Genomic DNA, 26139 nt, shown 5'->3' with positions numbered 1-26139 from the left:
ACCAAGGGAAACAGGGAACCCCATGCATTTACGAAAAGAGGACACCCGTGGGAATCCGTAGAGACATGATTTGGGCAAATCGCCCTAGAATGTATTACCCAGACACCCCTGCAAAGTCCGAAACGTGGGGAAAAAAATGCATTTTCCGCACATTTTGCTCGGCTCACCCATCGAAACACGCCCCCAACAACACATGGCCTACCGTCCCCCGTTCCCACACGTGTCCCGATGAAAAAGTTACCTCACATGTGTAGGTGCACCTACCTGGGCGCCAAGGGGAAAGCCTAAAACACAAGTAACCCCAAGTCTGTTTTCAGACCGGAATGTCAGACGCTCTGCCGACGGGCACACCATACAGATATGGGCCTCGGGTATCCAAGCCACCAAGGAAAACAGGGAACCCCATGCATTTCTGAAAAGAGGACACCCGTGTGAATCCGCAGAGGTATGATTTGGGCAAATCGTCCCAGAATTTATTAGCCAGACACCCCCGCAAAGTCCAAAATGTGGGGGAAAAAATGCATTTTCCGCACATTTCGCTCGGCTCACCCATCAAAACAGGCCCCCAACAACACATGGCCTACTGTCCCGCGTTCCCACAGGTGATGTCCCGATTAAAACGGTACCTCACATGTGTAGGTGCACCTACCTGGGCGCCAAGGGGAAAGCCTAAAACACAAGTAACCCCAAGTCTGTTTTCAGACCGGAATGTCAGACGCTCTGCCGACCGGCACACCATACAGATATGGGCCTCGGGTGTGCAAGCCACCAAGGGAAAACGGGGAACCCCATGCATTTACGAAAAGAGGACACCCGTGGGAATCCGCAGAGGTAAGATTTGTGCAAATCGCCCCAGAATTTATTACCCAGACACCCCCGCAAAATCCGAAATGTGGGAGAAAAAATGCATTTTCCACCCATTTCGCTCAGCTCACCCATTAAAACACGCCCCCAACAACACATGGCCTACCGTCCCGCGTTCCCACAGGTGTCCCGATGAAAACGGTACCTCACATTTGTGGGTGCACCTACCTGGGCGTCAAGGGGAAAGCCTAAAACACAAGTAACCCCAAATCTGTTTTCAGACCGGAATGTCAGACGCTCTGCCGACGGGCACACCATACAGATATGGGCCTCGGGTATCTAAGCCACCAAGGAAAACAGGGAACCCCATGCATTTCCGAAAAGAAGACACCCGTGTGAATCCGCAGAGGTATGATTTGGGCAAATCGTCCCACAATTTATTAGCCAGACACCCCCACAAAGTCCGAAATGTGGGAGAAAAAATGCATTTTCCGCCCATTTCGCTCAGCTCACCCATTGAAACACGCCCCCAACAATACATGGCCTACCGTCCCGCGTTCCCACAGGTGTCCCGATGAAAACAGTAACTCACATTTGGGGGTGCACCTACCTGGGCGTCAAGGGGAAAGCCTAAAACACAAGTAACCCCAAATCTGTTTTCAGACCGGAATGTCAGACGCTCTGCCGACCGGCACACCATACAGATATGGGCCTCGGGTGTTCAAGCCACCAAGGGAAACAGTGAACCCCATGTATTTATGAAAAGAGGACACCCGTGGGAATCCGCAGAGGTATGATTTGGGCAAATCGCCCCAGAATTATGACCCAGACACCCCGCCAAAGTCTGGAATGTGAGGAAAAAAATGCATGTTCCGCACATTTCGCTCTGCTCACCCATCGAAACACGCCCCCAACAATACATGGCCTACCGTCCCACGTTCCCACAGGTGTCCCGATGAAAATGGTACCTCACATGTGTGGGTGCACCTACCTGGGCGCCAAGGAGAAAGCCTAAAAAACAAGTAACCCCAAGTCTGTTTTCAGACCGGAATGCCAGACGCTCTGCCGACGGGCACACCATACAGATATGGGCATCGGGTATCCAAGCCACCAAGGAAAACAGGGAACCCCATGCATTTCCGAAAAGAAGACACCCGTGTGAATCCTCAGAGGTATGATTTGGGCAAATCGTCCCAGAATTTATTAGCCAGACACCCCCGCAAAGTCCGAAATGTGGGGGAAAAAATTCATTTTCCGCACATTTCGCTCGGCTCACCCATCGAAACAGGCCCCCAACAACACATGGCCTACCGTACCGCGTTCCCACAGGTGGTGTCACAATGAAAACGGTACCTCACATGTGTGGGTGCACCTACCTGGGCGCCAAGGGGAAAGCCTAAAACACAAGTAACCCCAAGTCTGTTTTCAGACTGGAATGTCAGACGCTCTGCCGACCGGCACACCACACAGATATGGGCCTCGGGTGTGCAAGCCACCAAGGGAAACAGGGAACCCCATGCATTTACGAAAAGAGGACACCCGTGGGAATCCGCAGAGGTATGATTTGGACAAATCGCCCTAGAATTTATAACCCAGACACCCCTGCAAAGTCTGAAACGTGGGGAAAAAAACGCATTTTCCGCACATTTTGCTCAGCTCACCCATCGAAACACGCCCCCAACAACACATGGCCAACCGTCCCGCGTTCCCAAAGGTGTCCTGATGAAAACGGTACCTCACATGTGTGGGTCCACCTACCTGGGCGCCAAGGGGAAAGCTTAAAACACAAGTAACCCCAAGTCTGTTTTCAGACCGGAATGTCAGAGGCTCTGCCGACCGGCACACCATACAGATATGGGCCTCCGGTGTCCAGGCCACCAAGGATAACAGGGAACCCCATGCATTTCCGAAAAGAGGACACCCGTGGGAATCTGCAGAGGTATGATTTGGGCAAATCGCCCCAGAATTTATTACCCAGACACCCCCGCAAATTCCGAAATGTGGGGAAAAAAAAAACATTTTCCGCACATTTCGCTCGGCTCACCCATTGAAACACACCCCAACAACACATGGCCTACCGTCCCGCATTCCCACAGGTGTCCCGATGAAAACGGTACCTCGCAATGTGTGGATGCACCTACCTGGGCGCCAAGGGGAAAGCCTAAAACACAAGTAACCCCAAGTCTGTTTTCAGACCGGAATGCCAGACACTCTGCCGACCGGCACAACATACAGATATGGGCCTCGGGTGTCCAAGCCACCAAGGAAAACAGGGAACCCCATGCATTTCCGAAAAGAGCACACCCATGGGAATCCGCAGAGGTATGATTTGGGCAAATCGCCCCAGAATGTATTACCCAGACACCCCGGCAAAGTCTGAAATGTGGGGAAAAAACGCATTTTCCGCACATTTCGCTCGGCTCACCCATCGAAATACGCCCCCAACAACACATGGCCAACCGTCCCGCGTTCCCAAAGGTGCCCCGATGAAAACGGTACCTCACATGTGTGGGTCCACCTACCTGGGCGCCAAGGGGAAAGCCTAAAACACAAGTAACCCCAAGTCTGTTTTCAGACCGGAATGTCAGAGGCTCTCCCGACCGGCACACCATACAGATATGGGCCTCCGGTGTCCAGGCCACCAAGGATAACAGGGAACCCCATGCATTTCCGAAAAGAGGACACCCGTGGGAATCTGCAGAGGTATGATTTGGGCAAATCGCCCCAGAATTTATTACCCAGACACCCCCGCAAATTCCGAAATGTGGGGAAAAAAAACACATTTTCCGCACATTTCGCTCGGCTCACCCATTGAAACACACCCCAACAACACATGGCCTACCGTCCCGCATTCCCACAGGTGTCCCGATGAAAACGGTACCTCACATGTGTGGATGCACCTACCTGGGCGCCAAGGGGAAAGCCTAAAACACAAGTAACCCCAAGTCTGTTTTCAGACCGGAATGTCAGACGCTCTGCCGACCGGCACACCATACAGATATGGGCCTCGGGTGTGCAAGCCACCAAGGGAAAACGAAGAACCCCATGAATTTACGAAAAGAGGACACCCGTGTGAATCCGCAGAGGTATGATTTGGGCAAATCGCCCCAGAATTTATTACCCAGACACCCCCGCAAAGTCCGAAATGTGGGGGAAAAACGCATTTTACGCACATTTCACTCGGCTCGCCCATCGAAACACGCCCCCAACAACACATGGCCTACCGTCCCGCGTTCCCACTGGTGTCCCGATGAAAATGGTACCTCACATTTGTGGGTGCACCTACCTGGGCGCCAAGGGGAAAGCCTAAAACACAAGTAACCCCAAGTCTGTTTTCAGACCGGAATGTCAGACGCTCTGCCGACGGGCACACCATACAGATATGGGCCTCGGGTATCCAAGCCACCAAGGAAAACAGGTAACCCCATGCATTTCCGAAAAGAGGACACACGTGTGAATCCGCAGAGGAATGATTTGGGCAAATCGTCCCAGAATTTATTAGCCAGACACCCCTGCAAAGTCAGAAATGTGGGGGAAAAAATGCATTTTCCACACATTTCGCTCGGCTCACCCATTGAAATACGCCCCAACAACACATGGCCCACCATCCCGCATTCCCACAGGTGTCCCGATGAAAACGGTACCTCACATGTGTGGGTGCACCTACCTGGGCGCCAAGGGGAAAGCCTAAAACACAAGTAACCCCAAGTCTGTTTTCAGACCGGAATGTCAGACGCTCTGCCGACTGGCACACCATAAAGATATGGGCCTCCGGTGTCCAAGCCACCAAGGACAATAGGGAACCCCATGCATTTTCGAAAAGAGCACACCCGTGGGAATCTGCAGTGGTATGATTTGGGCAAATCGGTCCAGGATGTATTACCCAGACACCCCTGCAAAGTCCGAAATGAGGGGGAAAAAACGCATTTTCCGCACATTTCGCTCGGCTCACCCATCGAAACAGGCCCCCAACAACACTTGGCCTACCGTCTTGCGTTCCCACAGGTGTCCCGATGAAAACGGTACCTCACATGTGTGGGTGCACCTACCTGGGCGCCAAGGGAAAAGCCTAAAACACAAGTAACATCAAGTCTGTTTTCAGACCGGAATGTAAGACCCTCTGCCGACCGGCACACCATACAGATATAGGCCTCGGGTGTCCAAGCCACCAAGGAAAACAGGGAACCCCATGCATTTCTGAAAAGAGGACACCCGTGCGAATCCGCAGAGGTAAGATTTGTGGAAATCGCCCCAGAATTTATTACCCAGACACCCCCGCAAAGTCCGAAATATGGGGAAAAAAATGCATTTTCCGCACATTTCGCTCGGCTCACCCATCGAAACATGCCCTCAACAACACATGGCCTACCATCCCCCATTCCCACAGATGTCCCGATGAAAATGGTACCTCACATGTATGGGTGCACTTACCTGGGCGCCAAGGGGAAAGCCTAAAACACAAGTAACCCCAAGTCTGTTTTCAGACCGGAATGTCAGACGCTCTGCCGACGGGCACACCATACAGATATGGGCCTCGGGTATCCAAGCCACCAAGGAAAACAGGGAACCCCATGCATTTACGAAAAGAGGATACCCGTGGAAATCCGCAGAGACATGATTTGGGCAAATCGCCCTAGAATGTATTACCCAGACACCCCTGCAAAGTCCGAAACGTGGGGAAAAAAATGCATTTTCCGCACATTTTACTCGGCTCACCCATTGAAATACGCCCCAACAACACATGGCCCACCATCCCGCATTCCCACAGGTGTCCCGATGAAAACGGTACCTCACATGTGTGGGTGCACCTACCTGGGCACCAAGGGGAAAGCCTAAAACACAAGTAACCCCAAGTCTGTTTTCAGACCGGAATGTCAGACGCTCTGCCGACTGGCACACCATAAAGATATGGGCCTCCGGTGTCCAAGCCACCAAGGACAATAGGGAACCCCATGCATTTTCGAAAAGAGCACACCCGTGGGAATCTGCAGTGGTATGATTTGGGCAAATCGGTCCAGGATGTATTACCCAGACACCCCCGCAAAGTCTGAAATGAGGGGGAAAAAACGCATTTTCCGCACATTTCGCTCGGCTCACCCATCGAAACAGGCCCCCAACAACACTTGGCCTACCGTCCCGCGTTCCCACAGGTGTCCCGATGAAAACGGTACCTCACATGTGTGGGTGCACCTACCTGGGCGCCAAGGGAAAAGCCTAAAACACAAGTAACATCAAGTCTGTTTTCAGACCGGAAAGTAAGACCCTCTGCCGACCGGCACACCATACAGATATAGGCCTCGGGTGTCCAAGCCACCAAGGAAAATAGGGAACCCCATGCATTTCTGAAAAGAGGACACCCGTGCGAATCCGCAGAGGTAAGATTTGTGGAAATCGCCCCAGAATTTATTACCCAGACACCCCCGCAAAGTCCGAAATATGGGGAAAAAAATGCATTTTCCGCACATTTCGCTCGGCTCACCCATCGAAACATGCCCCCAACAACACATGGCCTACCATCCCCCATTCCCACAGATGTCCCGATGAAAATGGTACCTCACATGTATGGGTGCACTTACCTGGGCGCCAAGGGGAAAGCCTAAAACACAAGTAACCCCAAGTCTGTTTTCAGACCGGAAAGTTAAGACGCTCTGCCGACCGGCACACCATACAGATATAGGCCTCGGGTGTCCAAGCCACTAAGGAAAACAGGGAACCCCATGCATTTCTGAAAAGAGGACACCCGTGGGAATCCGCAGAGGTAAGATTTGTGCAAATCGTCCCAGGATTTATTAGCCAGACACCCCCGCAATGTCCGAAATGTGGGGGAAAAAATTAATTTTCTGCCCATTTCGCTCGGCTCACCCATTGAAACAGTCCCCCAACAACACATGTCCTACCGTACCGCGTTCCCACAGGTGGTGTCACGATGAAAACGGTACCTCACATGTGTGGGTGCACCTACCTGGGCGCCAAGGGGAAAGCCTAAAACACAAGTAACCCCAAGTCTGTTTTCAGACCGGAATGTCAGACGCTCTGCCGACCGGCACACCATACAGATATGGGCCTCGGGTGTGCAAGCCACCAAGGGAAACAGGGAACCCCATGCATTTACGAAAAGAGGACACCCGTGGGAATCCGCAGAGGTATGATTTGGACAAATCGCCCTAGAATTTATAACCCAGACACCCCTGCAAAGTCCGAAACGTGGGGAAAAAAACGCATTTCCCGCACATTTTGCTCGGCTGACCCATCGAAACACGCCCCCCACAACACCTGGCCTACCATCCCGCGTTCCCACAGGTGTCCCGATGAAAATGGTACCTCACATGTGTGGGTGCACCTTCCTGGGCGCCAAGGGGAAAGCCTAAAACACAAGTAACCCCAAGTCTGTTTTCAGACCGGAAAGTAAGACGCTCTGCCGACCGGCACACCATACAGATATAGACCTCGGGTGTCCAAGCCACTAAGGAAAACAGGGAACCCCATGCATTTCTGAAAAGAGGACACCCGTGGGAATCCGCAGAGGTAAGATTTGTGCAAATCGCCCCAGAATTTATTACCCAGACACCCCCGCAAAGTCCGAAATGTGGGAGAAAAAATGCATTTTCCGCCCATTTCGCTCAGCTCACCCATTGAAACACGCCCCCAACAACACATGGCCTGCCGTCCCGCGTTCCCACAGGTGTCCCGATGAAAACGGTACCTCACATTTGTGGGTGCACCTACCTGGGCGTCAAGGGGAAAGCCTAAAACACAAGTAACCCCAAGTCTGTTTTCAGACCGGAATGTCAGACGCTCTGCCGACGGGCAAACCATACAGATATGGGCCTCGGGTATCCAAGCCACCAAGGAAAACAGGGAACCCCATGCATTTCCGAAAAGAAGACACCCGTGTGAATCCGCAGAGGTATGATTTGGGCAAATCCCCCCAGAATTTATTACCCAGACACCCCCGCAAAGTCCGAAATGTGGGAGAAAAAATGCATTTTCCGCCCATTTCGCTCAGCTCACCCATTGAAACACGCCCCCAACAACACATGGCCTGCCGTCCCGCGTTCCCACAGGTGTCCCGATGAAAACGGTACCTCACATTTGTGGGTGCACCTACCTGGGCGTCAAGGGGAAAGCCTAAAACACAAGTAACCCCAAACCTGTTTTCAGACCGGAATGTCAGACGCTCTGCCGACCGGCACACCACACAGATATGGGCCTCATGTATCCAAGCCACCAAGGGAAACAGTGAACCCCATGTATTTATGAAAAGAGGACACCCGTGGGAATCTGCAGAGGTATGATTTGGGCAAATCGCCCCAGAATTATGACCCAGACACCCCGGCAAAGTCTGAAATGTGAGGAAAAAATGCATTTTCTGCACATTTCGCTCTGCTCACCCATCGAAACACGCCCCCAACAACACATGGCCTACCGTCCCACGTTCCCACAGGTGTCCCGATGAAAATGGTACCTCACATGTGTGGGTGCACCTACCTGGGCGCCAACGGGAAAGCCTAAAAAACAAGTAACCCCAAGTCTGTTTTCAGACCGGAATGTCAGACGCTCTGCCGACGGGCACACCATACAGATATGGGCCTCAGGTATCCAAGCCACCAAGGAAAACAGGGAACCCCATGCATTTCCGGAAAGAAGACACCCGTGTGAATCAGCAGAGGTATGATTTGGGCAAATCGTTCCAGAATTTATTAGCCAGACACCCCCGCAAAGTCCAAAATGTGGGAGAAAAAATGCATTTTCCGCCCATTTCGCTCAGCTGACCCATTGAAACACGCCCCCAACAAAACATGGCCTACCGTCACGCGTTCCCACAGGTGTCCCGATGAAAATGGTACCTCACATGTGTGAGTGCACCTACCTGGGCGCCAAAGGGAAAGCCTAAAACACAAGTAACCACAAGTCTGTTTTCAGACCGGAATGTCAGACGCTCTGCCGACCGGCACACCATACAGATATGGGCCTCGGGTATCCAAGCCACCAAGGAAAACAGGGAACCCCATGCATTTCTGAAAAGAGGACACCCCTGTGAATCCTCAGAGGTATGATTTGGGAAAATCGTCCCAGAATTTATTAGCCAGACACCCCCGCAAAGTCCGAAATGTGGGGGAAAAAATTCATTTTCCGCACATTTCGCTCGGCTCACCCATCGAAACAGGCCCCCAACAACACATGGCCTACCATACCGCGTTCCCACAGGTGGTGTCACGATGAAAACGGTACCTCACATGTGTGGGTGCACCTACCTGGGCGCCAAGGGGAAAGCCTAAAACACAAGTAACCCCAAGTCTGTTTTCAGACCGGAATGTCAGACGCTCTGCCGACCGGCACACCATACAGATATGGGCCTCGGGTGTGCAAGCCACCAAGGGAAACAGGGAACCCCATGCATTTACGAAAAGAGGACACCCGTGGGAATCCGCAGAGGTATGATTTGGACAAATCGCCCTAGAATTTATAACCCAGACACCCCTGCAAAATCCGAAACGTGGGGAAAAAAACGCATTTTCCGCACATTTTGCTCGGCTCACCCATCGAAACACGCCCCAACAACACATGGCCTACGGTCCCCCGTTCCCACAGGTGTCCTGATGAAAATGGTACCTCACATGTGTGGGTGCACCTACCTGGGCGCCAAGGGGAAAGCCTAAAACACAAGTAACCCCAAGTCTGTTTTCAGACCGGAATGTCAGACGCTCTGCCGACGGGCACACCATACAGATATGGGCCTCGGGACCATACAGATATGGGCCTCGGGTATCCAAGCCACCAAGGAAAACAGGGAACCCCATGCATTTCTGAAAAGAGGACACCCGTGTGAATCCGCAGAGGTATTATTTGGACAAATTGTCCCAGAATTTATTAGCCAGACACCCCCGCTAAGTCCGAAATGTGGGGGAAAAAATGCATTTTCCGCGCATTTCGCTCAGCTCACCCATCGAAACAGGCCCCCAACAACACATGGCCTACCGTCCCGCGTTCCCAAAGGTGGTGTCCCGATGAAAACGGTACCTCACATGTGTGGTTGCACCTACCTGGGCGCCAAGGGGAAAGCCTAAAACACAAGGAACCCCAAGTCTGTTTTCAGACCGGAATGTCAGACGCTCTGCCGACCAGCACACCATACAGATATGGGCCTTGGGTGTGCAAGCCACCAAGGGAAACAGGGAACCCCATGCATTTACAAAAAGAGGACACCCGTGGGAATCCGCAGAGACATGATTTGGGCAAATCGCCCTAGAATGTATTACCCAGACACCCCTGCAAAGTCCGAAACGTGGGGAAAAAATGCATTTTCCGCACATTTTGCTCAGCTCACCCATCGAAACACGCCCCCAACAACACATGGCCTACCGTCCCCCTTTCCCACAGGTGTCCCGATGAAAAAGTTACCTCACATGTGTAGGTGCACCTACCTGGGCGCCAAGGGGAAAGCCTAAAACACAAGTAACCCCAAGTCTGTTTTTAGATCGCAATGTCAGAATCTCTGCCGACGGGCAAACCATACAGATATGGGCCTCGGGTGTCCAAGCCACCAAGGGAAACAGGGAACTCCATGCATTTACGAAAAGAGGACTCCCGTGGGAATCCGCAGAGGTATGATTTGGGCAAATCGCCCCAGGATGTATTACCCAGACACCCCGGCATATTCCGAAATGTGGGGAAAAAAACGCATTTTCCGCACATTTTGCTCGGCTCACCCATCGAAACACGCCCCCAACAACAAATGACCTACCATCCCCCATTCCCACAGATGTCACGATGAAAATGGTACCTCACATGTGTGTGTGCACTTACCTGGGCGCCAAGGGGAAAGCCTAAAACACAAGTAACCCCAAGTCTGTTTTCAGACCGGAATGTCAGACGCTCTGCCGACGGGCACACCATACAGATGTGGGCCTCGGGTATCCAAGCCACCAAGGAAAACAGGGAACCCCATGCATTTCCGAAAAGAGGACACCCGTGTGAATCCGCAGAGGTATGATTTGGGCAAATCGTCCCAGAATTTATTAGCCAGACACCCCCGCAAAGTCCGAAATGTGGGGGAAAAAATGCATTTCCCGCCCATTTCTCTCGGCTCACCCATCGAAACAGGCCCCCAACAACACATGGCCTGCCGTCCCGCGTTCCCACAGGTGTCCCGATGAAAACGGTACCTCACATGTGTGGGTGCACCTACCTGGGCGTCAAGGGGAAAGCCTAAAACACAAGTAACCCCAAGTCTGTTTTCAGACCGGAATGTCAGACGCTCTGCCGACGGGCACACCATACAGATATGGGCCTCGGGTATCCAAGCCACCAAGGAAAACAGGGAACCCCATGCATTTCCGAAAAGAAGACACCCGTTTGAATCCGCAGAGGTATGATTTGGGCAAATCGCCCCAGAATTTATTACCCAGACACCCCCGCAAAGTCCGAAATGTGGGAGAAAAAATGCATTTTCCGCCCATTTCGCTCAGCTCACCATTTGAAACACGCCCCCAACAACACATGGCCTGCCGTCCCGCGTTCCCACAGGTGTCCCGATGAAAACGGTACCTCACATTTGTGGGTGCACCTACCTGGGCGTCAAGGGGAAAGCCTAAAACACAAGTAACCCCAAACCTGTTTTCAGACCGGAATGTCAGACGCTCTGCCGACCGGCACACCATACAGATATGGGCCTCATGTATCCAAGCCACCAAGGGAAACAGTGAACCCCATGTATTTATGAAAAGAGGACACCCGTGGGAATCCGCAGAGGTATGATTTGGGTAAATCGCCCCAGAATTATGACCCAGACACCCCGGCAAAGTCTGAAATGTGAGGAAAAAAATGCATTTTCCGCACATTTCGCTCTGCTCACCCATCGAAACACGCCCCCAACAACACATGGCCTACCGTCCCACGTTCCCACAGGTGTCCCGATGAAAATGGTACCTCACATGTGTGGCTGCACCTACCTGGGCGCCAACGGGAAAGCCTAAAAAACAAGTAACCCCAAGTCTGTTTTCAGACCGGAATGTCAGACGCTCTGCCGACGGGCACACCATACAGATATGGGCCTCAGGTATCCAAGCCACCAAGGAAAACAGGGAACCCCATGCATTTCCGAAAAGAAGACACCCGTGTGAATCAGCAGAGGTATGATTTGGGCAAATCGTCCCAGAATTTATTAGCCAGACACCCCCGCAAAGTCCGAAATGTGGGAGAAAAAATGCATTTTCCGCCCATTTCGCTCAGCTGACCCATTGAAACACGCCCCCAACAAAACATGGCCTACCGTCACGCGTTCCCACAGGTGTCCCGATGAAAATGGTACCTCACATGTGTGAGTGCACCTACCTGGGCACCAAAGGGAAAGCCTAAAACACAAGTAACCACAAGTCTGTTTTCAGACCGGAATGTCAGACGCTCTGCCGACGGGCACACCATACAGATATGGGCCTCGGGGCCATACAGATATGGGCCTCGGGTATCCAAGCCACCAAGGAAAACAGGGAACCCCATGCATTTCTGAAAAGAGGACACCCGTGTGAATCCGCAGAGGTATGATTTGGACAAATTGTCCCAGAATTTATTAGCCAGACACCCCCGCTAAGTCCGAAATGTGGGGGAAAAAATGCATTTTCCGCGCATTTCGCTCAGCTCACCCATCGAAACAGGCCCCCAACAACACATGGCCTACCGTCCCGCGTTCCCAAAGGTGGTGTCCCGATGAAAACGGTACCTCACATGTGTGGTTGCACCTACCTGGGCGCCAAGGGGAAAGCCTAAAACACAAGTAACCCCAAGTCTGTTTTCAGACCGGAATGTCAGACGCTCTGCCGACCAGCACACCATACAGATATGGGCCTTGGGTGTGCAAGCCACCAAGGGAAACAGGGAACCCCATGCATTTACAAAAAGAGGACACCCGTGGGAATCCGCAGAGACATGATTTGGGCAAATCCCCCTAGAATGTATTACCCAGACACCCCTGCAAAGTCCGAAACGTGGGGAAAAAATGCATTTTCGGCACATTTTGCTCAGCTCACCCATCGAAACACGCCCCCAACAACACATGGCCTACCGTCCCCCGTTCCCACAGGTGTCCCGATGAAAAAGTTACCTCACATGTGTAGGTGCACCTACCTGGGCGCCAAGGGGAAAGCCTAAAACACAAGTAACCCCAAGTCTGTTTTTAGATCGCAATGTCAGAATCTCTGCCGACGGGCACACCATACAGATATGGGCCTCGGGTGTCCAAGCCACCAAGGGAAACAGGGAACTCCATGCATTTACGAAAAGAGGACTCCCGTGGGAATCCGCAGAGGTATGATTTGGGCAAATCGCCCCAGGATGTATTACCCAGACACCCCGGCATATTCCGAAATGTGGGGAAAAAAACGCATTTTCCGCACATTTTGCTCGGCTCACCCATCGAAACACGCCCCCAACAACAAATGACCTACCATCCCCCATTCCCACAGATGTCACGATGAAAATGGTACCTCACATGTGTGTGTGCACTTACCTGGGCGCCAAGGGGAAAGCCTAAAACACAAGTAACCCCAAGTCTGTTTTCAGACCGGAATGTCAGACGCTCTGCCGACGAGCACACCATACAGATGTGGGCCTCGGGTATCCAAGCCACCAAGGAAAACAGGGAACCCCATGCATTTCCGAAAAGAGGACACCCGTGTGAATCCGCAGAGGTATGATTTGGGCAAATCGTCCCAGAATTATGACCCAGACACCCCGCCAAAGTCTGGAATGTGAGGAAAAAAATGCATGTTCCGCACATTTCGCTCTGCTCACCCATCGAAACACGCCCCCAACAATACATGGCCTACCGTCCCACGTTCCCACAGGTGTCCCGATGAAAATGGTACCTCACATGTGTGGGTGCACCTACCTGGGCGCCAAGGGGAAAGCCTAAAAAACAAGTAACCCCAAGTCTGTTTTCAGATCGGAATGCCAGACGCTCTGCCGACGGGCACACCATACAGATATGGGCATCGGGTATCCAAGCCACCAAGGAAAACAGGGAACCCCATGCATTTCCGAAAAGAAGACACCCGTGTGAATCAGCAGAGGTATGATTTGGGCAAATCGTCCCAGAATGTATTAGCCAGACACCCCTGCAAAGTCCGAAATGTGGGAGAAAAAATGCATTTTCCGCCCATTTCGCTCAGCTCACCCATTGAAACACGCCCCCAACAACACATGGCCTACCGTCACGCATTCCCAAAGGTGTCCCGATGAAAATGGTACCTCACATGTGTGGGTGCACCTACCTGGGCGCCAAAGGGAAAGCCTAAAACACAAGTAACCACAAGTCTGTTTTCAGACCGGAATGTCATTCGCTCTGCCGACCGGCACACCATACAGATATGGGCCTCGGGTATCCAAGCCACGAAGGAAAACAGGGAACCCCATGCATTTCTGAAAAGAGGACACCCGTGTGAATCCTCAGAGGTATGATTTGGGCAAATCGTCCCAGAATTTAGTAGCCAGACACCCCCGCAAAGTCCGAAATGTGGGGGAAAAAATTCATTTTCCGCACATTTCGCTCGGCTCACCCATCGAAACAGGCCCCCAACAACACATGGCCTACCGTACCGCGTTCCCACAGGTGGTGTCACAATGAAAACGGTACCTCACATGTGTGGGTGCACCTACCTGGGCGCCAAGGGGAAAGCCTAAAACACAAGTAACCCCAAGTCTGTTTTCAGACTGGAATGTCAGACGCTCTGCCGACCGGCACACCACACAGATATGGGCCTCGGGTGTGCAAGCCACCAAGGGAAACAGGGAACCCCATGCATTTACGAAAAGAGGACACCCGTGGGAATCCGCAGAGGTATGATTTGGACAAATCGCCCTAGAATTTATAACCCAGACACCCCTGCAAAGTCCGAAACGTGGGGAAAAAAATGCATTTTCCGCACATTTTGCTCAGCTCACCCATCGAAACACGCCCCCAACAACACATGGCCAACCGTCCCGCGTTCCCAAAGGTGTCCTGATGAAAACGGTACCTCACATGTGTGGGTCCACCTACCTGGGCGCCAAGGGGAAAGCTTAAAACACAAGTAACCCCAAGTCTGTTTTCAGACCGGAATGTCAGAGGCTCTGCCGACCGGCACACCATACAGATATGGGCCTCCGGTGTCCAGGCCACCAAGGATAACAGGGAAACCCATGCATTTACGAAAAGAGGACACCCGTGGGAATCTGCAGAGGTATGATTTGGGCAAATCGCCCCAGAATTTATTACCCAGACACCCCCGCAAATTCCGAAATGTGGGGAAAAAAAACACATTTTCCGCACATTTCGCTCGGCTCACTCATTGAAACACACCCCAACAACACATGGCCTACCGTCCCGCATTCCCACAGGTGTCCCGATGAAAACGGTACCTCACATGTGTGGATGCACCTACCTGGGCGCCAAGGGGAAAGCCTAAAACACAAGTAACCCCAAGTCTGTTTTCAGACCGGAATGCCAGACACTCTGCCGACCGGCACAACATACAGATATGGGCCTCGGGTGTCCAAGCCACCAAGGAAAACAGGGAACCCCATGCATTTCCGAAAAGAGCACACCCATGGGAATCCGCAGAGGTATGATTTGGGCAAATCGCCCCAGAATGTATTACCCAGACACCCCGGCAAAGTCTGAAATGTGGGGAAAAAACGCATTTTCCGCACATTTCGCTCGGCTCAACCATCGAAATACACCCCCAACAACACATGGCCAACCGTCCCGCGTTCCCAAAGGTGCCCCGATGAAAACGGTACCTCACATGTGTGGGTCCACCTACCTGGGCGCCAAGGGGAAAGCCTAAAACACAAGTAACCCCAAGTCTGTTTTCAGACCGGAATGTCAGAGGCTCTGCCGACCGGCACACCATACAGATATGGGCCTCCGGTGTCCAGGCCACCAAGGATAACAGGGAACCCCATGCATTTCCGAAAAGAGGACACCCGTGGGAATCTGCAGAGGTATGATTTGGGCAAATCGCCCCAGAATTTATTACCCAGACACCCCCGCAAATTCCGAAATGTGGGGAAAAAAACAAATTTTCCGCACATTTCGCTCGGCTCACCCATTGAAACACACCCCAACAACACATGGCCTACCGTCCCGCATTCCCACAGGTGTCCCGATGAAAACGGTACCTCACATGTGTGGATGCACCTACCTGGGCGCCAAGGGGAAAGCCTAAAACACAAGTAAAAGCAAGTCTGTTTTCAGACCGGAATGTCAGACGCTTTGCCGACCGGCACACCATACAGATATGGGGCTCGGGTGTCCAAGCCACAAAGGAAAACAGGGAACCCCATGCACTTCCGGAAACAGGACACCCGTGGGAATCCGCAAAGGTATGATTTGGGCAAATCGTCCCAGAATGTATTACCCAGACACCCCCGCAAAGTCCGAAATGTGGGGGAAAAAACGCACTTTCTGCACATTTTGCTCGGCTCACGAATCGAAACACACCCCCAACAACACATGGCCTACCGTCTCGCGTTCCCACAGGTGTCCCGATGAAAACGGTACCTCACATGTGTGGGTGCACCTACCTGGGCGCCAAAGGGAAAGCCTAAAATACAAGTAACCCCAAGTCTGTTTTTCAGACCCGAATGCAAGACGCTCTGCTGACCGGCACACCATAAAGATATGGGCCTCGGGTGTCCAAGCCACCAAGGAAAACAGGAAACCTCATGCATTTCCGAAAAGAGGACACATGTGGGAATCCGCAGAGGTATGATTTGTGCAAATCGCCCCAGAATGTATTACCCAGACACCCCGGCAAACTCCGAAATGTGGGGAAAAAAACACATTTTCCGCACATTTCGCTCGGCTCACCCATGAAAACACACCTTCAACAACACATGGCCTACCGTCCCGCGTTCCCACAGGTGTCCCGATGAAAACGGTGCACCTACCTTGGCGCCAAGGGGAAAACCTAAAACACAAGTAACCCCAAGTCTGTTTTCAGACCGGAATGTCAGACGCTCTGCCGACCGGCACACCTTACAGATAAGGGCCTCGGGTGTCCAAGCCACCAAGGAAAACAGGGAATCCCATGCATTTCTGAAAAGAGGACACCCGTGGGAATCAGCAGAGGTAAGATCTGGGCAAATCGACCCAGAATGTATTACCCAGACACCCCCGCAAAGTCCAAAATGTGGGGGAAAAAAATGCATTTTCCGCACATTTCGCTCGGCTCACCCATCGAAACACACCCTCAAGAACACATGGCTACCCTCCCGCGTTCCCACAGGTGTCCCGATGAAAACGGTACCTCACATGTGTGGGTGCACCTTCCAGGGCAAAAAGGGGAAAGCCTAATACACAAGTAATCCCAAGTCTGTTTTCAGACCGGAATGTCAGACGCTCTGCTGACCGGCACACCATACAGATATGGGCTCGGGTGTCCAAGCCACCAAGGAAAACAGGAAACCCCATGCATTTCCAAAAAGAGGACACCTGTGTGAATCTACAGTGGTATGATTTGGGCAAATAGGCCCAGAATTTATTACCCAGACACCTCGGCAAAGTCCGAAATGTGGGGAAAAAAACACATTTTCTGCACATTTCGCTCGGCTCACCAATCGAAACACGCACCCAACAACACATGGCCTACCGTCCCACATTCCCACAGGTGTCCCGATGAAAACGATACCTCACATGTGTGGGTGCACCTACCTGGGCGCCAAGGGGAAAGCCTAAAACATAAGTAACCCCAAGTCTGTTTTCAGACCGGAATGTCAGACGCTCTGCCGACTGGCACACCATACAGATATGGGCCTCGGGTGTCCAAGCCACCAAGAAAAACAGGGAACCCCATGCATTTCTGAAAAGAGGACACCCGTGGGAATCCGCAGAGGTATGATTTGGGCAAATCGCCCCAGAATGTATTACCCATACACCCCCTCAAATTCAGAAATGTGGGGAAAAAATGCATTTTCTGCACATTTTGCTCGGCTGACCCATCGAAACACCCCCCCAAAAACACATGGCCTACCGTCCCGCATTTCCACACGTGTCCCGATGAAAACGGTACCTCACATGTGTGGGTGCACCTACCTGGGCGCCAAGGGGAAAGCCTAAAACACAAGTAACCCCAAGTCTGTTTTCAGACCGGAATGCCAGGCACTCTGCCGACCGGCACAACATACAGATATGGGCCTCGGGTGTCCAAGCCACCAAGGGAAACAGGGAACCCCATGCATTTCCGAAAAGAGCACACCCATGGGAATCCTCAGAGGTATGATTTGGGCAAATCGCCCCAGAATGTATTACCCAGACACCCCCTCAAAGTCCGAAATGTGGGGGGAAAAATGCCTTTTCTGCACATTTTGCTCGGCTGACCCATCGAAACACACCCCCAATAACACATGGCCTACCGTCCCGCATTCCCACACGTGTCCCGATGAAAACGGTACCTCATATGTGTAGGTGCACCTACCTGGGCGCCAAGGGGAATGCCTAAAAGTAAACCCGAGTCTGTTTTCAGACCGGAATGTCAGACGCTCTGCCGACCGGCACACCATACAGATATGGGCCTCGGGTGTCCAAGCCACCAAGGAAAACAGGGAACCCCATGCATTTCCGAAAACAGGACACCTGTGGGAATCCGCAAACGGATGATTTGTGCAAATCGCCCCAGAATTTGTTACCCAGACACCCCCGCAAAGTCCGAAATGTGGGGAAAAAAACGCATTTTCTGCACATTTCGCTCGGCTCACCCATCGAAACACCCCCCCAAGAACACATGGCCTACCGTCCCGCGTTCCCACAGGTGTCCCGATGAAAACGGTACCTCACATGTGTGGGTGCACCTACCTGGGCACCAAGGGGAAAGCCTAAAATACAAGTAACCCCAAGTCTGTTTTTCAGACCGGAATGTAAGACACTCTGCTGACCGGCACACCATACAGATATGGGCCTCGGGTGTCCAAGCCACCAAGGAAAACAGGGAACCCCATGCTCTTCCGAAAAGAGGACACCCTTGGGAATCCGTAGAGGTATGATTTGGGCAAATCGCCCCAGATTTTTTTACCCAGACACCCCCGCAAAGTCCGAAATGTGGGGAAAAAACGCATTTTCCACACATTTCGTTCGGCTCACCAATCGAAACACGCACCCAACAACACATGGCCTTTTGTCCCGCATTCCCACAGGTGTCCCGATGAAAACGCTACCTCACGTGTGGGTGCACCTACTTGGGCGCCAAGGGGAAAGCCTAAAACACAAGTAACCCCAAGTCTGTTTTGAGACCGGAATGTCAGACGCTCTGCCGACCGGCACACCATACAGATATGGGCCTCGGGTGTCCAAGCCACCAAGGAAAACAGGGAACCCCATGCTCTTCCGAAAAGAGGACACCCGTGGGAATCCGCAGAGGTATGATTTGGGCAAATCGCCCCAGAATGTATTACCCAGACACCCCCTCAAAGTCCGAAATGTGGGGGAAAAAATGCATTTTCTGCACATTTAGCTCGGCTGACCCATCGAAACACACCCCCAATAACACATGGCCTACCGTCCCGCATTCCCACACGTGTCCCCATGAAAACGGTACCTCACATGTGTGGGTGCACCTACCTGGGCTCCAAGGGGAAAGCCTAAAATAGAAGTAACCCCAAGTCTGTTTTCAGACCGGAATGTCAGACAATCTGCCGACCGGCACAACATACAGATATGGGCCTGGGGTGTCCAAGCCACCAAGGAAAACAGGAAACCCCATGCATTTCCGAAAAGTAGACACCTGTGTGATGCCACAGAGGCATGATTTGGGCAAATCGCCCCAGAATGTATTACCCAGACACCCCCTCAAAGTCCGAAATGTGGGAGAAAAAATGCATTTTCTGCACATTTAGCTCGGCTGACCCATCGAAACACACCCCAAATAACACATGGCCTACTGTCCCGCATTCCCACACGTGTCCCGATGAAAACGGTACCTCACATGTGTGGGTCCACCTACCTGGGCGCCAAGGGGAAAGCCTAAAACACAAGTAACCCCAAGTCTGTTTTCAGACCGGAATGTCAGAGGCTCTGCCGACCGGCACACCATACAGATATGGGCCTCCGGTGTCCAGGCCACCAAGGATAACAGGGAACCCCATGCATTTCCGAAAAGAGGACACCCGTGGGAATCTGCAGAGGTATAATTTGGGCAAATCGCCCCAGAATTTATTACCCAGACACCCCCGCAAATTCCGAAATGTGGGGAAAAAAAACACATTTTCCGCACATTTCGCTCGGCTCACCCATTGAAACACACCCCAACAACACATGGCCTACCGTCCCGCATTCCCACAGGTGTCCCGATGAAAACGGTACCTCACATGTGTGGATGCACCTACCTGGGCGCCAAGGGGAAAGCCTAAAACACAAGTAACCCCAAGTCTGTTTTCAGACCGGAATGCCAGACACTCTGCCGACCGGCACAACATACAGATATGGGCCTCGGGTGTCCAAGCCACCAAGGAAAACAGGGAACCCCATGCATTTCCGAAAAGAGCACACCCATGGGAATCCGCAGAGGTATGATTTGGGCAAATCGCCCCAGAGTGTATTACCCAGACACCCCGGCAAAGTCTGAAATGTGGGGAAAAAACGCATTTTCCGCACATTTCGCTCGGCTCACCCATCGAAATACGCCCCCAACAACACATGGCCAACCGTCCCGCGTTCCCAAAGGTGCCCCGATGAAAACGGTACCTCACATGTGTGGGTCCACCTACCTGGGCGCCAAGGGGAAAGCCTAAAACACAAGTAACCCCAAGTCTGTTTTCAGACCGGAATGTCAGAGGCTCTGCCGACCGGCACACCATACAGATATGGGCCTCCGGTGTCCAGGCCACCAAGGATAACAGGGAACGCCATGCATTTCCGAAAAGAGGACACCCGTGGGAATCTGCAGAGGTATGATTTGGGCAAATCGCCCCAGAATTTATTACCCAGACACCCCCGCAAATTCTGAAATGTGGGGAAAAAAAACACATTTTCCGCACATTTCGCTCGGCTCACCCATTGAAACACACCCCAACAACACATGGCCTACCGTCCCGCATTCCCACAGGTGTCCCGATGAAAACGGTACCTCACATGTGTGGATGCACCTACCTGGGCGCCAAGGGGAAAGCCTAAAACACAAGTAAAAGCAAGTCTGTTTTCAGACCGGAATGTCAGACGCTTTGCCGACCGGCACACCATACAGATATGGGGCTCGGGTGTCCAAGCCACAAAGGAAAACAGGGAACCCCATGCACTTCCGGAAACAGGACACCCGTGGGAATCCGCAAAGGTATGATTTGGGCAAATCGTCCCAGAATGTATTACCCAGACACCCCCGCAAATTCCGAAATGTGGGGAAAAAAAACACATTTTCCGCACATTTCGCTCGGCTCACCCATTGAAACACACCCCAACAACACATGGCCTACCGTCCCACATTCCCACAGGTGTCCCGATGAAAACGGTACCTCACATGTGTGGATGCACCTACCTGGGCACCAAGGGGAAAGCCTAAAACACAAGTAAAAGCAAGTCTGTTTTCAGACCGGAATGTCAGACGCTTTGCCGACCGGCACACCATACAGATATGGGGCTCGGGTGTCCAAGCCACAAAGGAAAACAGGGAACCCCATGCACTTCCGGAAACAGGACACCCGTGGGAATCCGCAAAGGTATGATTTGGGCAAATCGTCCCAGAATGTATTACCCAGACACCCCCGCAAAGTCCGAAATGTGGGGGAAAAAACGCACTTTCTGCACATTTTGCTTGGCTCACCCATCGAAACACACCCCCAACAACACATGGCCTACCGTCTCGCGTTCCCACAGGTGTCCCGATGAAAACGGTACCTCACATGTGTGGGTGCACCTACCTGGGCGCCAAAGGGAAAGCCTAAAATACAAGTAACCCCAAGTCTGTTTTTCAGACCGGAATGCAAGACGCTCTGCTGACCGGCACACCATAAAGATATGGGCCTCAGGTGTCCAAGCCACCAAGGAAAACAGGAAACCTCATGCATTTCCGAAAAGAGGACACATGTGGGAATCCGCAGAGGTATGATTTGTGCAAATCGCCCCAGAATGTATTACCCAGACACCCCGGCAAACTCCGAAATGTGGGGAAAAAACGCATTTTCCGCACATTTCGCTCGGCTCAACCATGAAAACACACCCTCAACAACACATGGCCTACCGTCCCGCGTTCCCACAGGTGTCCCGATGAAAACGGTGCACCTACCTTGGCGCCAAGGGGAAAACCTAAAACACAAGTAACCCCAAGTCTGTTTTCAGACCGGAATGTCAGACGCTCTGCCGACCGGCACACCTTACAGATAAGGGCCTCGGGTGTCCAAGCCACCAAGGAAAACAGGGAATCCCATGCATTTCTGAAAAGAGGACACCCATGGGAATCAGCAGAGGTAAGATCTGGGCAAATCGACCCAGAATGTATTACCCAGACACCCCCGCAAAGTCCAAAATGTGGGGGAAAAAAATGCATTTTCCGCACATTTCGCTCGGCTCACCCATCGAAACACACCCTCAACAACACATGGCCTACCCTCCCGCGTTCCCACAAGTGTCCCGATGAAAACGGTGCCTCACATGTGTGGGTGCACCTTCCAGGGCAAAAAGGGGAAAGCCTAATACACAAGTAACCCCAATCCTGTTTTCCGACCGGAATGTAAGACGCTCTGCTGACCGGCACACCATACAGATATGGGCCTCGGGTTTCCAAGCCACCAAGGAAAACAGGAAACCCCATGCATTTCTGAAAAGTGGACACCTGTGTGAATCCGCAGAGGTATGATTTGGGCAAATCGCCCCAGAATTTATTACCCAGACTCCTCAGCAAAGTATGAAATGTGGGGAAAAAAACACATTTTCTACCCATTTCGCTCGGCTCACTCATCGAAACACGCCCCAAACAACACATAGCTTACCGTCCCGCGTTCCCACAGGTGTCCCGATGAAAACTGTACCTCACATGTGTGGGTGCACCTACCTGGGCGCCAAGGGGAAAGCCTAAAACACAAGTAATCCCAAGTCTGTTTTCAGACCGGAATGTCAGACGCTCTGTCGACCGGCACACCATACAGATATGGGCCTCGGGTGTCCAAGCCACCAAGGAAAACAGGGAACCCCATGCATTTCCGAAAACAGGACACCCGTGGGGATCTGCAGAGGTATGATTTGGGCAAATCGCCCCAGAATTTATTACCCAGACACCCCCGCAAATTCCGAAATGTGGGAAAAAAAAACATATTTTCCGCACATTTCGCTCGGCTCACTCATTGAAACACACCCCAACAACACATGGCCTACCGTCCCGTGTTCCCACAGGTGTCCCGATGAAAACGGTACCTCACATGTGTGGGTGCACCTACCTGGGCGCCAAGGGAAAAGCCTAAAGCACACGTAACCCTAAGTCTGTTTTTCAGACCGGAATGTCAGACACTCTGCTGACCGGCACACCATAAAGATATGGGCCTCGGGTGTCCAAGCCACCAAGGAAAACGGGAAACCCCATGCATTTCCGAAAAGAGGACACATGTGGGAATCCGCAGAGGTATGATTTGTGCAAATCGCCCCAGAATGTATTACCCAGACACCTCAGCAAAGTATGAAATGTGGGGAAAAAAACAAATTTTCTGCACATTTCGCTCGGCTCACTCATCGAAACACGCCCCCAACAACACATGGCTTACCGTCCCGCGTTCCCACAGGTGTCCCGATGAAAACTGTATCTCACATGTGTGGGTGCACCTACCTGGGTGCCAAGGGGAAAGCCTAAAACACAAGTAATCCCAAGTCTGTTTTCAGACCGGAATGTCAGACGCTCTGCTGACCGGCACACCATACAGATATGGGCTCGGGTGTCCAAGCCACCAAGGAAAACAGGAAACCCCATGCATTTCCAAAAAGAGGACACCTGTGTGAATCTACAGTGGTATGATTTGGGCAAATAGGCCCAGAATTTATTACCCAGACACCTCGGCAAAGTCCGAAATGTGGGGAAAAAAACACATTTTCTGCACATTTCGCTCGGCTCACCAATCGAAACACGCACCCAACAACACATGGCCTACCGTCCCACATTCCCACAGGTGTCCCGATGAAAACGATACCTCACATGTGTGGGTGCACCTACCTGGGCGCCAAGGGGAAAGCCTAAAACATAAGTAACCCCAAGTCTGTTTTCAGACCGGAATGTCAGACGCTCTGCCGACCGGCACACCATACAGATATGGGCCTCGGGTGTCCAAGCCACCAAGAAAAACAGGGAACCCCATGCATTTCTGAAAAGAGGACACCCGTGGGAATCCGCAGAGTTATGATTTGGGCAAATCGCCCCAGAATGTATTACCCATACACCCCCTCAAATTCAGAAATGTGGGGAAAAAATGCATTTTCTGCACATTTTGCTCGGCTGACCCATCGAAACACACCCCCAAAAACACATGGCCTACCGTCCCGCATTCCCACACGTGTCCCGATGAAAACGGTACCTCACATGTGTGGGTGCACCTACCTGGGCGCCAAGGGGAAAGCCTAAAACACAAGTAACCCCAAGTCTGTTTTCAGACCGGAATGCCAGGCACTCTGCCGACCGGCACAACATACAGATATGGGCCTCGGGTGTCCAAGCCACCAAGAAAAACAGGGAACCCCATGCATTTCTGAAAAGAGGACACCCGTGGGAATCCGCAGAGTTATGATTTGGGCAAATCGCCCCAGAATGTATTACCCATACACCCCCTCAAATTCAGAAATGTGGGGAAAAAATGCATTTTCTGCACATTTTGCTCGGCTGACCCATCGAAACACACCCCCAAAAACACATGGCCTACCGTCCCGCATTCCCACACGTGTCCCGATGAAAACGGTACCTCACATGTGTGGGTGCACCTACCTGGGCGCCAAGGGGAATGCCTAAAACACAAGTAAACCCGAGTCTGTTTTCAGACCGGAATGTCAGACGCTCTGCCGACCGGCACACCATACAGATATGGGCCTCGGGTGTCCAAGCCACCAAGGAAAACAGGGAACCCCATGCATTTCCGAAAACAGGACACCCGTGGGAATCCGCAAATGGATGATTTGTGCAAATCGCCCCAGAATTTGTTACCCAGACACCCCCGCAAAGTCCGAAATGTGGGGAAAAAAATGCATTTTCCGCACATTTCGCTCGGCTCACCCATCGAAACACCCCCCCAACAACACATGGCCTACCGTCCCGCGTTCCCACAGGTGTCCCGATGAAAACGGTACCTCACATGTGTGGGTGCACCTACCTGGGCACCAAGGGGAAAGCCTAAAATACAAGTAACCCCAAGTCTGTTTTTCAGACCGGAATGTAAGACACTCTGCTGACCGGCACACCATACAGATATGGGCCTCGGGTGTCCAAGCCACCAAGGAAAACAGGAAACCCCATGCATTTCCGAAAAGAGGACACCTGTGTGAACCTACAGTGGTATGATTTGGGCAAATAGCCCCAGAATTTATTACCCAGACACCCCCGCAAATTCCGAAATGTGGGGAAGAAAAACGCATTTTCCGCACATTTCACTCGGCTCACCCATCGAAACACACCCCCAACAACACATGGCCTACCGTCCCGCGTTCCCACAGGTGTCCCGATGAAAACAGTACCTCACATGTGTGGGTGCACCTACCTGGGCGCCAAGGGGAAAGCCTAAAACACAAGTAAACCCGAGTCTGTTTTCAGACCGGAATGTCAGACGCACTGCCGACCGGCACACCATACAGATATGGGCCTCGGGTGTCCAAGCCACAAAGGAAAACAGGGAACCACATGCACTTCCGGAAACAGGACACCCGTGGGAATCCGCAAAGTTATGATTTGGGCAAATCGTCCCAGAATGTATTACCGAGACACCCCCGCAAAGTCCGAAATGTGGGGGAAAAAACGCATTTTCTGCACATTTCGCTCGGCTCACCCATCGAAACAGGCCCCCAACAACACATGGCCTACCGTCCCGCGTTCCCACAGGTGTCCCGATGAAAACGGTATCTCACATCTGTGGGTGCACCTACCTGGGAGCCATGGGGAAAGCCTAAAATACAAGTAACCCCAAGTCTGTTTTTCAGACCGGAATGTAAGACGCTCTGCTGACCGGCACACCATACAGATATGGGCCTCGGGTGTCCAAGCCACCAAGGAAAACAGGAAACCCCATGCATTTCCAAAAAGAGGACACCTGTGTGAATCTACAGTGGTATGATTTGGGCAAATAGCCCCAGAATTTATTACCCAGACACCCCCGCAAAGTCCGAAATGTGGGGAAAAAAACGCATTTTCG

This window comes from Ambystoma mexicanum, chromosome 2p, assembly GCF_040938575.1.
Source record: "Ambystoma mexicanum isolate Mex_15411 chromosome 2p, UKY_AmexF1_1, whole genome shotgun sequence".
NCBI classification, from domain to species: Eukaryota; Metazoa; Chordata; class Amphibia; order Caudata; family Ambystomatidae; genus Ambystoma; species Ambystoma mexicanum.
This window is presented reverse-complemented; position numbering follows the sequence as displayed.